The 12,955-nt window shown below is 34.3% G+C and overlaps 1 long non-coding RNA gene across 1 annotated transcript in view; it reads left to right on the plus strand.

The window, feature by feature from the left end:
* The first annotated feature begins 2,944 nt into the window (after positions 1-2,944).
* The window catches only part of LOC124459774, a 34,495-nt gene continuing 24,484 nt past the window's right edge, over positions 2,945-12,955 (plus strand). The window contains exon 1 of the long non-coding RNA XR_006953791.1: positions 2,945-3,134. This is a non-coding gene — a long non-coding RNA (uncharacterized LOC124459774). The remainder of the gene's footprint in view (positions 3,135-12,955) is intronic.

Genomic DNA, 12,955 nt, shown 5'->3' on the forward strand with positions numbered 1-12,955 from the left:
GCAGCGGCCCCGTCAGTGGTAGCGTCAGCGTCAGCAGCGACGGCTGCGGCAGCAGTGTGGCAAAGTCGGCCAAGTTTTCGTTATTGTGTGTGTGTGTGGATCTGGATCTGTCTTTTGCAGCAAGTATCCGCGGGGGCGGGGGCGTACGTCCACTAACAGCTGTGCCAAACGAGAGACAGAGAGAGCACAGACAGACCCAAAAAAAATCAAGAGCGAGGGAGAGAGAGAGAGCAAGAGCAAGCTGAGTTCATGTGGGGTGGTTCATGCATGTGCGTGTGTGCGTGTGCGTGAGCGTCTCTGTCCTATATGTGTATTTGTGTGAGATTTCTACGGCCATGATTGTTTTGCCGTCGGCAAAAAGGATTCGGTTTCCATACTTTACGGCGGCCATCATTCTTTTCCCGTTTGTTTTCCCCCGTTTGCCTATCTCTCTCATAGAATTTCCATCATCCATTCCAATTGTTAGGTCATAATGGGATTAGATTAGTTGAATATTTTCTATAAATGGAAATTACGAGGATCTAACAAATTCTTTTCGGCAATCACAAAAAAGAAAAGTATCTTTAAGAAATCTTTAATAAATTATACAAATTATATTATTATAATTTAAAACTGGAAAATGTTATTCATTTGTATTCGAATTCATGCTTTAATTACTTTGATTATTTGTTGTAAAATTTATTAGAGTTCGGTTCGTACTCGAGTGCCGTAGTTGAAATTGTATTTAAAGTAATTTCCTTTTTAATTTCAAGTCGAAATAATGATCTAGGAACAAATATTTACTAACGCCTTTTCAAACAACAAGATTAATCAACTTAGATTATAATAATAATAATTCGTAAAAACCTAATAAATGGAGATGTTAAGAAATAATATTTTGTGAGTTTGACAAATTCTAATTGAATATGGAAATATTTTAGAAATACGGGAGTATAACTCAGTAAGGTTAAACTAATATTCCATTTCATAGAGTTCAAGTGAAGAAAACAGAGATCTCATTTAACAACAAATCTTGGGCGAAACGAACTTTAAATTTAACAAATGGAATGTAATATGGATAAAAATAAATTTATTTACAACTAGAAGTACCACTTTTGAAGTAAAGGTATATTGACAGAATGAATATTTCTAATTACTAACAGCATTTATCGCCTACATTACCGAATTCCTGTTTAAGCTGTACATTGTACAGTATTGAATATCAAATAAGTTTAGATCCTTTTCAAAAGAAACTGATTCTTAAACGACCTGATAGATTGTTGCTTAAAAGAAAATCCAATAATACGATAAAATAAAAAAAAAGTGAAATAAAACATACCAAATTACGAATGAACCCGTTTAACAGATGGATATTTCCCAACTTATATCGAATAGAATACGTTTTGAGGCCTGCAAAAACTGAAATTGAAAAGTTCCGCAAAACAAGATATTTTAGGCCTGTATGAGCGACCGCAAACCATGGACGAATGTGGCCAAAAGAAGAAAAAATGATACATTCGGCGCCTTCGATGGGTTTTGGGTTCTCTGTTCGTTTGCGCTCTCTCTGGCTCTCTGTTTGTGGGCGAACTGTGAATTTTTGCAGCTCACTAACTCACTCACTGGCCTGGCGGCGGCTACGCTCAGTGAGTGACTGAGAGGCAGAAGATACTTTATGAGGTTGACGCCGCAGAGCAGCTAGCTTCACAGTCGACTGCGACGTGGACGCAGCACATAAATAAAACTCTCTTCTGCGCTGTGCCTGAGCAGTTTCTTATAAGATTATTTATATACTCCTAGGCAGTCGCTGCTGCAGTTTGCGTTGACTGAAACGGAGACCGTGGCAGCAGCAGAGGCAGCAACAGAGACAGCGGCAGAGGCGTGTGTGGTGGCAGTTGGCGCACTTCTGGATTAATAAAGGAGTTCTCGCTTGGATTTTCACATGTATATGCTTTGAATTGAATGCTTTATGGGTTTAGTTTGATAGAAGTCGTAAAGAAATCAACATCACACACAATACACAGAGAATAAGGCACCGAGAGTCGAGTCGATTCGAGAGTGTTACACGTTGCGTTATTTTGTCGTATTGGTTGTTGTCGCCGTCGCCGCCGTCGCTGCCATCATCGTCGTCGTCGTCGTCATCGTCATCATCTGTGTAGTTGTTGTTGTTGTTGTTGCTGTTGTTGGAGGGTCCCCCGTCTCCACCCACCCATCAGCTCAATCAGAAAACGCTAGCATTCACAACAGCCAAGAGCTTCAGATTCAGATTCAGAGCTACCGCATCTTTTGGGGCAGCCCCATAAAACTATTTTCTGGCATTCGGTCGTCGGTTGTCGTAGACGCGCGTATCTCCCGGGTCCCAAAAAGAAAAAAAAAAAACCAACGAAAACAAAAAATAATAATGAACGTAAAGAAAACACACTAGACAATTGACAGCTCATAAAAACCATCAAAATCGTAAAAATCATAAAAATAATCATAACAATAATCGTAAAAAAAATTAGAACCTTTTACGGTGTGTGTCTCAGTTGTCCATTTTGGACGGGCCCAGACAATTTTAACGATATTCTCCACAAGAAAGAGAGTAAGAGAGAAATTCATAAAGTGGAATATCGCGCGGGTTTCGTTTTGTCTGGCAGGTGTCTGCCGCCCCTCAATACTTTTGTATAAATCAAAATCAAATTGTGCAATAAGCAACTAAAAATTATTATTATTATTATTATTGTGTGTTCATAGTTCGCGATTTATAACGGGAATCGTTCGCTTTCTTCGATTGTCGATCAAGATCCAAGCCAAATTCTATCATGTTTTAAGTGTATACTAAACTATAATCTAAAAAGAAATTAAGAGTTCCCACTCAACTTTTCTAGTCCCCCTCAAGCAATATTTACATACGAAACACAAAGCATTAATAATATAATCATAAAAACAAAACAAAACAAAAAAAAAGCCTAGACAGCAGCCAAAACAAAGTAAAAAACAAGGAAAAAAAGTTTTGTGAAACAAGAAAACAAGAAAGTTTCCCCTTGACTGCAGGCAAAGTTCTTGCGCACGTGCAAACGAGCAGCCGCAAGTTGAATTTTAAGACCAGAACGTAGAAGGACTATAAGGACTGCGAGGATAAGTCAGCACACGATTCTCGATTCGGATTTAAAAAGGTATGTGCCAGAGAGATTATGTTTCAATTTGCATGTCATTAGTATGGGAACCGAAATAACGTTTCAACGGAATATTGAAAACGTATCAAGTAAGAAAAAAAACAATATTGAGAGAAAGATATTGGAGAATATATTATCAGATAAGCGTTTGCAGCAAGAATATATAAAAATCATAACATTAAAGCATTCAATACTTAGAAATATTGTAAATGTTGGATACATCTTAACTAACACAGACAAAACACGATCATTTTGAGAAAAATAAACTGAACAAAATCAATTCAGAGGAGCAAGACTTAACAAATGAAAGACATTATCGAAAAAAGCCGAATTTTTCTTGTTACTGCACTTTATGAACTATTTCAAGGCTAGTTAATGGTATAAGTAGGAATATGGATCATTTTGCTGATCAATTTCTCTTCTGAGAAACTTTGTTTTGTATTATTTTGAATAATAAATATTATTTATTTCAATATTTCATTATCGATAACAATTAAACTAAAAGTACTCGAAAAATTGTCGAAACTGTAGGAAGGTATGTCTTAAATTTTATTAGTTTACATTATTTAAAGGAATTATAGAATTACACACAGCGCAATTCATATAAAATTACCTTAAAGTACATTAGGTACAATAAACATTTTTCCCAAAGACGAAAAAACATTAGAAGAAAAACAAAGACAGGAAGAACTTTTGTGTTAAAAACATAAATAAAGTTAACAATTTATATATTTTATATTAATTATACTTAAAACAAAATATGATTGATAAGTACTTAACTTTAAAAGCTAATTGTACAATGCACTATGGGCGATTTATCGATTTTTGAGGCATAAAGTCTAAAAATAAAGCTAGAGACCTATTTTTTTTTTAAATGTTCGTTATATTTTACTTTGGTGCGATCCTTTGCTTTCCGCTTAGAAGAAATGTTCAACTAAAATAGAAACAAAATAAAAAGTTTGACATAATATTTATTGCAATGTAACAAATGCAATGCAAAACTCAGATAACAACAATCAGTTTTGAAGCGAATATTTTTGGACTTAAAATAAATGAAATAAATTGAATAGCTTATACATTTTTAGTTGATTTTTATATAATTTTTGAGTGCAGCAGTGTATAAATATTTGAATATTTGAACTGTTGAAGTGTTCTCCAAAGCTCTCTTTCTCAGCTCTCAACTTTTGGAACTTTTGCTTGTGTGTGTTGGCATCACACAAGTTCAACACTTCATAACTCAAAAAGTGTTTTAGCATTTTGCATTTCGCATTGTGCGGCGAGCTCAGGTCATCAGTCATTTGAGTTTGAGTTGCAAACTGCAAAACTGTTGACAGGCTTATTAGCCATTTGCATAAATTTAAGCAAAAACCAGAAGAGGATTCTTCACCCAAAGAACGACACTTAGATAGGCAGCTAGCGAGAGAGCGAGAAGCAGTAAGAAAAAATGAGACAGAGATACACAGAGCGAGAGAGAAAGAGAAGTCCACGAGTAATGGTCGCTTTGAACTTGGAATTTGGTTTTTGAATTATTGCACATATCCTGGGCAACATAGTTTCACTTCCTACTATATTCCCACTGACAATGATGATGGCAAAGGAATGAGAGGTCGAGATGAAGAGGAATGGGGGAAGGGCAGCGCCATTTGCATGCAGTCATTTCTCCATACACACACACACACACATACACATGTTTACACATACACATAGATACATAGAAAATTTATGCGGCCATTGTTGCGGCGAGTTGTCCTTGTTGTTGTTGTCCTAGTTGTCTGGACCTTTTGCATATTTGTCGCACTCTCTGTCTACCTTCACTTCTCTTTCTCATTCCCTGTCTCATTCACTCTCTCATACTCTCTTTTCTCAGTGCACTTGCGCCTCGAAAATTTATATATTTGTAGTTATTTATTATTTGATATTTAAAAAACAATTCTTTATGCAAGAGTTTTTTTTTGATTTGTTCAATAAGCTTTAATGAAGTCAATCCTTTGCCTTTGATTCACTTCTATTTTATGCTGTCGGAAAATGAAAATGAAATCATTTTCCCATAATTTATCGATTTAATCAGTTGGAAATGTTTCACTGCCCTGACAAAATCATAAACTCAAAATGCCTTTCGTTTACAATGCACAAAAACGTTTTTTCACCCACTCCCCTCCCACTACTCTCCATCTCTCATTCGCTTTTTCTCATCTCGATGATTTATGAGATTTTGAGAAAAATGGAAAAATAAACGAAACAATATAGACAAAATCGGGATATCTACAGTGGTTAAAGACACATCAGTAAATCGTTTATTGAATAACAGAAACTGAAGAGAGATTCATCAAATAATTATTACACAATAGATATAATTATTACAGTAGCCTTAATACTTATTCAAAAGCCCAAAAATATCGTTATTTTAGTGTTAGATTCTTTTCTTATATCATCGAGTTTTTCAGGAAAATAAAGCTGATGGATCAGTACAAAGTGAATTCCTTCTCACATCACTATACGATGTATCTGTATCTTACTTAATAATTAGAGAGATTCGTGATTTGTATAATTAAATTAGTAAAATTAGATATTATGATCGTATTCACAGTGGTGGCCAGAAGGTTAGCCCCTTTTTTTTTGTAAACTTTGAATTTTAGTTTCTCGGCTCCCAAAAAATTTAATGAAGAAATTCATTCAGTTATTTGTTGGTTATTGTATTTAGATAATGTCCCGTAATTGTTGTCATGTCAGCTTTCGACGTTTTTTTACAGGTGCCTTTAAACGAAAAGCGCCCCCCAAATTCTGGTCAATAGTTTAGCCCGGTCTTTCCACAATCGTAAATATTATAGTTAGACATGTGTATTCTTTGAAGAAGTTGTAGATCTAGGTAATCTAGGATAAACTGCATACCAAAAATGTTCATTTTAGCCCCAGTATTTATTTTGGGGCCCAACGAAATTTCGGGTTTTTGTATGTAATTCTTGAGGTCTCTTGGTTTGACGCCGTTTTACGATACCAATTTAAACTAAAGTCCATTTTTCTTAATCTAAGTATGAAAGTAAATTGAATTTCCCGTCAAATAATACATGTTTCATAAAAATCCGACAAGTATACATAAGTAAAGCGCTTTAAAAACAGCCCAAAACAAAATTTGGACTTTGTGCAGAAAATTGTCGATAACACAAAGTTGAAATTTTCATGTAATCGTGTGTTTCTTATAAATTATAATATGATGATATATATGTATAAAATTTAGTTATCAGAAAGTAAATTATTTTCTTAAATGAGTGTAGCTAATTGTTTGCCAGGCAATCAATAGCAAAAACCACTTACCGCCATTTCCGTCGGCTTATCAGCTCCTCTGACCTCTCTTTTTCTCTCTCAGGGGAATCTTTTTCTTCTCGACCAGACCGAGTTTGAAACCATTTTGAACACTCAATAAAACAAATAAATGAAGTGAAATCATTGTTAAAAACAAAAAACAAAAAAAAAAAAGATGCCGTTGCTTGGCTGTGAAATTTGTTAACCTTTTTTTGGTAGGTTGAATTTTTGTTTCATTTGTTTTTGCATATGATTAATTAGCCGTTTCGTTTTGCCATCTATCAATAGGTTTTAAAATAAATTTTAATTTTAAATCCGCCAGCATAAACAAAAAGTGGAAAAAGAACTAAACAAGTTTTGTTTTTTGGTTTCGTTTTTTGTTTTTTTTCCCTCTCTGTTGGTTATTGTTTTTATTGAGTTTAGTTTCGAGTCTGATTAATGTTTTTACAAAAGACTTGTCGCCATATAAATAAATCTTTTCTTTTTTTTTTGGTGGCCTTTACCTTTGGAGTGTGAATTTGATTTAGAAAACCTAAAATATTTGACTGTGAAATTGTATTTATTTCTTGTTTTTGCTAAAGGAAGTTGTTTGTCATTAGTTAAACAAAGTTATTAGATCATATTATGATATAAAATTCATTGATTTTTTGAATCAAAATTCTAAAGATGTTTATTTTGTTTGAGATTGTTCTGAGATTAAGGTATTCATGATTTAGAATGGATAATCTACGTAAAATATTGTCATGTAGTCGAACATTCTATTCTAACACATTATAGAATATGTATTCTTGAAAAGATTCAGGATTCTTTCAACAGCATGCAATAGCATATGTCTATTGTTTTAAAAATTTTAACTAATCGTTTTTTTTTATTACGTAATTGACTTTAAGCGAATAAAAAAAAGGTGTCAATAAAGGCTAGAGAATTAAGCTAGATATTAAGAACATTAAACTTTGTTTTTCACTCTAAAATTTAAATGATGGTTATCATATCACCGATGAAACAACTTGGGAATCACACGTAAAAAGTGAAGAAAAAATAGCTTAGAAATCCAATCTTAGGTTTCGATTTTAGCTCATAAAAAATACATTTCATATATTATTAAATAACATTAAAAACATTATAATTTATTAACAATGAAAACTGCTATTTGGTTTTCTAGTTTTAGAAAAGGATTTTTTTTTAGATATTTTATCTGATACATTGTAGCAAAAACCTTTTTCACTACTAATGGGTAAAATAAATATTTTTCATTGTTTTTGTTTCTTTTTGGTTAGAAGATGTCAATTTATGAATAATTTTGTCCATATTCGATTGTATATAGATTGTTTTGATAAAAGTCTACTACTTTTAAAAATTTTATGCAACTTTAAAGGTGTTTTCATTATTCCTCTCTCTTAAAAATTCAAAGTTATGATAGAGCGACTTCTACAATCACTTTGAAAATCGTTTTTCAAATGTCGTTGATTCTTTTCTCTACTCTTAACTTGCAAGAGTATTCAAACTTCGTTAGTTAGGCAAGTTTGGCCAATTTCTTGCTTTGTTTCCAGCTTGTTTCCAATTGCATTAGTTGAAAATTCGATAGAACGCTTTGGAAAAAGTGAGCCCCAAATATTTTGGGACGATTCTGCTGTGATTGCAGAAGTCAGCACTTGAACAGCGTTTTTATTTATTTGCTTTTGCTTTGGAGGTTCAGTAGGGAATGAACGTCATCATAGTCGAGGCGGAGTCGTGTTGGGCCACAGCCGAAACTCAGCCCAGCGGGAAGCTCCTCGCAATGACATTGCAAATGAACGAACCGAAGCGGGTGACAATGATTTATGGCAAAGAGATACGCGACAACTGGAAAGCAAAAACTCACAGAGTTAAACCAAAAAACAGAAAAAAACACCAAAAAAATAGCAACGATGGTTAAAAAAACACCAAGTTTGGTGAAAAACAGAATGAAAATCTACCTAAAGTCCTTACAGGTTGAAGAAAAGGCACGTATCATTTTTTTATGCCCAAAAATGTCCTTGAAAATGAAAGTGAAAGAAATATTGAAAACCTGCTTGATGCATTTCTTTCTCTTGTGCTACACATGTCATAAAGAAATGTGACAGAAATCATTAGGAAGTCACCTGCCCATTTGCAGCGGTCCCTCTCGTCGTCTCTTGCCCTTGGTCTGAACTATTATGCAATCGGCATTTTTCTACGCTCATAAAAATTAATATGCGTCCTTCGCCTTGGCAATTTGGTTAAATGTTCGGCATCTTCTCGGCTTTAACTTGACTTTTTGGCTTTGACTCGCATTTGGTCTCTGACTCTGACTCTGACTTCTTGGCATCTACTTCTGTGTGTGTTCGTTTGTTCGTTTGTGCTGAAGGTTACCTGTTTTTACAGTTGGGATTGGCCCTACTTCTTTTTTTTTTAGATTCCCTTTTTCATGCTCTCACTCTACGTGGTTCTTGGTCTTGGTCTTTGAAAATTATTATTTATGAGTTGGCATTGTTGGTCTCGGGGTTTTTCTGAAAGTGATCTGAAAAATCGCACTCAAGTCTTCAAGATTTTTACTTTCAGTTGAAAATTAAATTCATTTTTTTTCTCGTTTTTTCTGTTATTGTTTGTTGTTAATAAATCAAATATCATTTGTGTTTGCATTTAGGTTATAAATCAATTGAATTCTGTTTAGCCATTGTGCAAAGGATTAAGAAAAAATAAGAAAATAAAAACGAAATGAAGGCAGTAGAGAGAGATTGGCACAATAAACTGGTCTTCAAGTATCGATTGGGCATCTAAAAGAAGAAACTAAAATATTTTCTTTAGACTACGAAACATACAAAATTAGGCAAAGGATTTGAGCTTCACTTGATCTACTGATTTATACAATTTAGATGAGATATATATAGTAGATCTAAGACTTTTCTGGATTTGGATTGTACTTGAGTTTCATTTGGACTATAATCCAAATGTCTGATTGGTTCATTCAAATCTCTCATTGAACTTTATTAATGTAAAGGCTCTGTTGAGTCATGGTTTAATTTTCATGTCCTTGTTGTTGTTTTTCTTTTTTTTTTTTTTATTGGACTCTTGAAATCTGTGGGAATTTTTCTCTCTCTCTTTCTCTCTCTCCCATCATAAATCACATTTACTTCCAATATTTTCACAAAACCCATCAAAGAGGAGAACATTTTTTTTTCCTCTGTGATTTATTTGAAGTGTGCAAAGAAGTCAAAATTGTCATAAATCTTTGTTTTCCATCCAAAAGTAAAACTTCCAAGTAACTACTACACAAAAATTTTCTCAACGCGTGTCCTTATGTATGTATGTGTTTTACATAGTTACATACATATGTTGCGCAACATTTGCATATTGCCACCATGGGAGATTTATGAATATGAAAAATATGATTTTCAGAAATTTTAAAACACATTTTTTACAACACATTTCTTTGTTTTGTTGTTTGTTGTTGTTTTCTTTTACAATTAGCAACGCTCTAGATTTTCAAGAGCATTTCCTTTTTTTTTTACGTCTTGTTGTTGTTGTTGTGATATGTACATATCTTAGAGAACGTATCTGTATCTGCATCTGTTTAGCTTGGCTTCAGACGAATTTGCCGCTGGACATACAAACAGCAAAGAAAAAAACATAAATTCATTGTTCAAATGGCACGAGCAAAAAAAAAATGAGAACACAAACTGCGAACAAAGTTTGGCGGCAAATTTGAACGCAAACAAAAGGCCAAACATACATGAATACATACATAAGTATATATATATAAGTATGTGTGTTTATATCGTATAAAAACCTATATCTATGTCTGTATCTAAGCCAACTAGCGTAGCCATGGACAAGTCTGCGTTAAACATGAAATAAGCAAAAGCCGCCACACACGAAAATGTCGCAAAAAAAAGGGCAGAAAAAGTTAAAAAAAAAACACACACACAATCAACCAAAGAGTAAGGAAGAGCAGAAGAGGCAAAGCGACGAGAAAGGAAGAGACTAAAATGAAAAAAAAAATAACAATGTCACACATGTCAAAGTTGTCGCGAAATGACACAAATGCGGTCCGGATTGCTCACTACTCTGACAACCACACTGACCCCCAAAAGCCCCCAACCAGTGGAGCGAGCAGTCGACCAGTCAGCGGCAACCACGTCGCATTTTGTTGGAATCGTGTCAGTTCCAGCAAAAGTCAAAAACAGAAACAAAAAAGTGAAAAAAAATCAACCGAAACACTAAAAACTTGTCTCGCAAAATTTCGTGGAAATTTCACAATTAAAACCAAATACAACAAAAAACAAAGTCTTAGAAAAGCGCTAACCGGTATACGTACATATGTACGTATATATTTACCTACATTTCGATATGTACGTAAATCGTGTCAAACTTCAATCTTTCACGATAAGATTTTGCATTCACACAGAAAGTACCCACAACTTTGAAGAGATCTAATCGATTTGAATGTAAATCATGTTAAGTTTACAAATGGCAAACGGAAAATAATAGTCGATTTTGCTATACCCATTGCCTGGAAAATATTTTTGGCAAGAGAACCCATCGAATTTAGATAACCACTTCGTCAACTAATTAGGTTTTGGTATTAAGTGCCGAAAAGGGGACAAAAATTATTTGAATCAGTGATATTTCAATTTGATTAACTTTCTACATAGATTTTTCGAAACTTTACCTAAATTTTTCTTAAATTATTTCGTACACTGAACTTTTATTGCACACATTTTAGCAACTCAATGTAGAAACCACTTAATTCGATTTAGGATATAACAATTTGTATAAAAAGGATTAGAAACGATTCATAATCAATTGATATATTATATAGAATTTACATTCACTTTGGTGAGTTGTAATATCAAGGACAGATCTGCTTAAAAAGTGCACTATAACATCGGAAAAGTAGTGTAACTCACAAACAGTTTTATAATGCCAAACCAAATGAAATTAAAACAAAATTCGACTGTGATACGAACTCTAACTTTAGTAATATCTTAAACATATACAGTAGAATCCGGTTATAACGACTCTTCTTATAACGTCCGTCCGGTTATAGCGACTAAAGTTCAATGAGTGATTGGCTGGTCCCAATACTTACTTATATGAAAGGGCCTTCGGTTAGTAAGTCTTCCGATTAGTCCTTGAGCGTCGTTATAACTTGATTCTACTGTATATATAAAAAGGTATACATATATACTTTTTTCACATAATAGTCACAAAGTAATCAATACTTCCAGTATACGTAAAGATATATGTCTATAAGTTCAACTTCAAACAACTTCTTCTAGATAAATATAATTAAGTGATTGTGTTTTTTTTAAATTCAATAAACAGATATTTTCATATTCATGCTTTTTATAAAGCTATAAGATTTATAAATCGGGATGAATAAACCGTATAGTTTACTCATTATTCTTTGATATAATAAAGGACACTTGGCAAAAACTACTTGAAACCACACACAAAAAGACAACCATCTTTTCTTCGCCTCAACCTGAACAACCTCAACCACCACCACCACCATCCAAACTCAAACCCGAACCCCTCTTTTGGTCGAGCGAATCCAATAAAGCTTTCGACTTTGAAGGAAACCAATTTGTTCTGCCGTTTGATTTAAACGATTTTATGGCCGTCCTGTTGTTTTCACTCGACGCGCCCCTTAAGTATGCCACTCTTCTATAGAGGGTGATGGGGCAAGGACTCAGAGAGGGAGAGAGAGAGTCAACCCTCTGTGTATCTGTGAACAGTGCCAGTGGCAAATCCCACCGCATATCCTTAGACCATCAGCCCCCACTCCAACACTCCACTCAGTCACCCTTCCCAATACAGTTTGGCAAATTTGCAGCATATGCAAGAAGGCAAGGCAAAAAAGGACGAGTTTTGCTTTGTGTTTTCGCAAAAGACATTTGGTCAAATTCAAATTCATTTGCTAGGGGGTGGATGACTGTTGGCTGGCGGACAGGATGAGGACGCAATGTGGTGTGAATGGCAGCCGTAACGGTTTAATCTGTTTTAAATTATTTTGCTGGGACAACCGACGTCACCGTCAACGTCGCCTTTAATCCCCTAGTGAGGCGCGAAAGTTGCTTGATTTCGATTTCGATTCACAGATTACCAGTTTTGGCATATATACATATGAGAACTGGACAAAATATGGTTGAATGTATGTGTAGTCGGACATATATTTTGCCTTTTTCATAATTTTTGTTTTTTTTTCTTTTCTGTTATGAGCGAGCGCGTTGGTTGCCCTTTTAATCCCCATGACCGTATTTCTCACCCATCTCACTCACTCCCTATACTCATTCGTAGTGGCATCTCTCTCACTCTTCTGCACAATTTGTGGTTACCCTGGCAACATTTTGGCATCAAGATTAATTTTAGACGAAACAAAAACCGAACCCCAAAAAAAAAAGAGAGAGAAAAAAAACTCACGAAACGAAACGAAGAGGAAAGAAATAAGTCAAAATGATTAATGGGCTTTAATTTTTGGTTCATCTTTGTTCATCTCTCTGCCTTGCTCTGTTTCATCT

This window comes from Drosophila willistoni, chromosome 3R (genome assembly GCF_018902025.1).
Source record: "Drosophila willistoni isolate 14030-0811.24 chromosome 3R, UCI_dwil_1.1, whole genome shotgun sequence".
In the NCBI taxonomy this organism is placed as follows: Eukaryota; Metazoa; Arthropoda; class Insecta; order Diptera; family Drosophilidae; genus Drosophila; species Drosophila willistoni.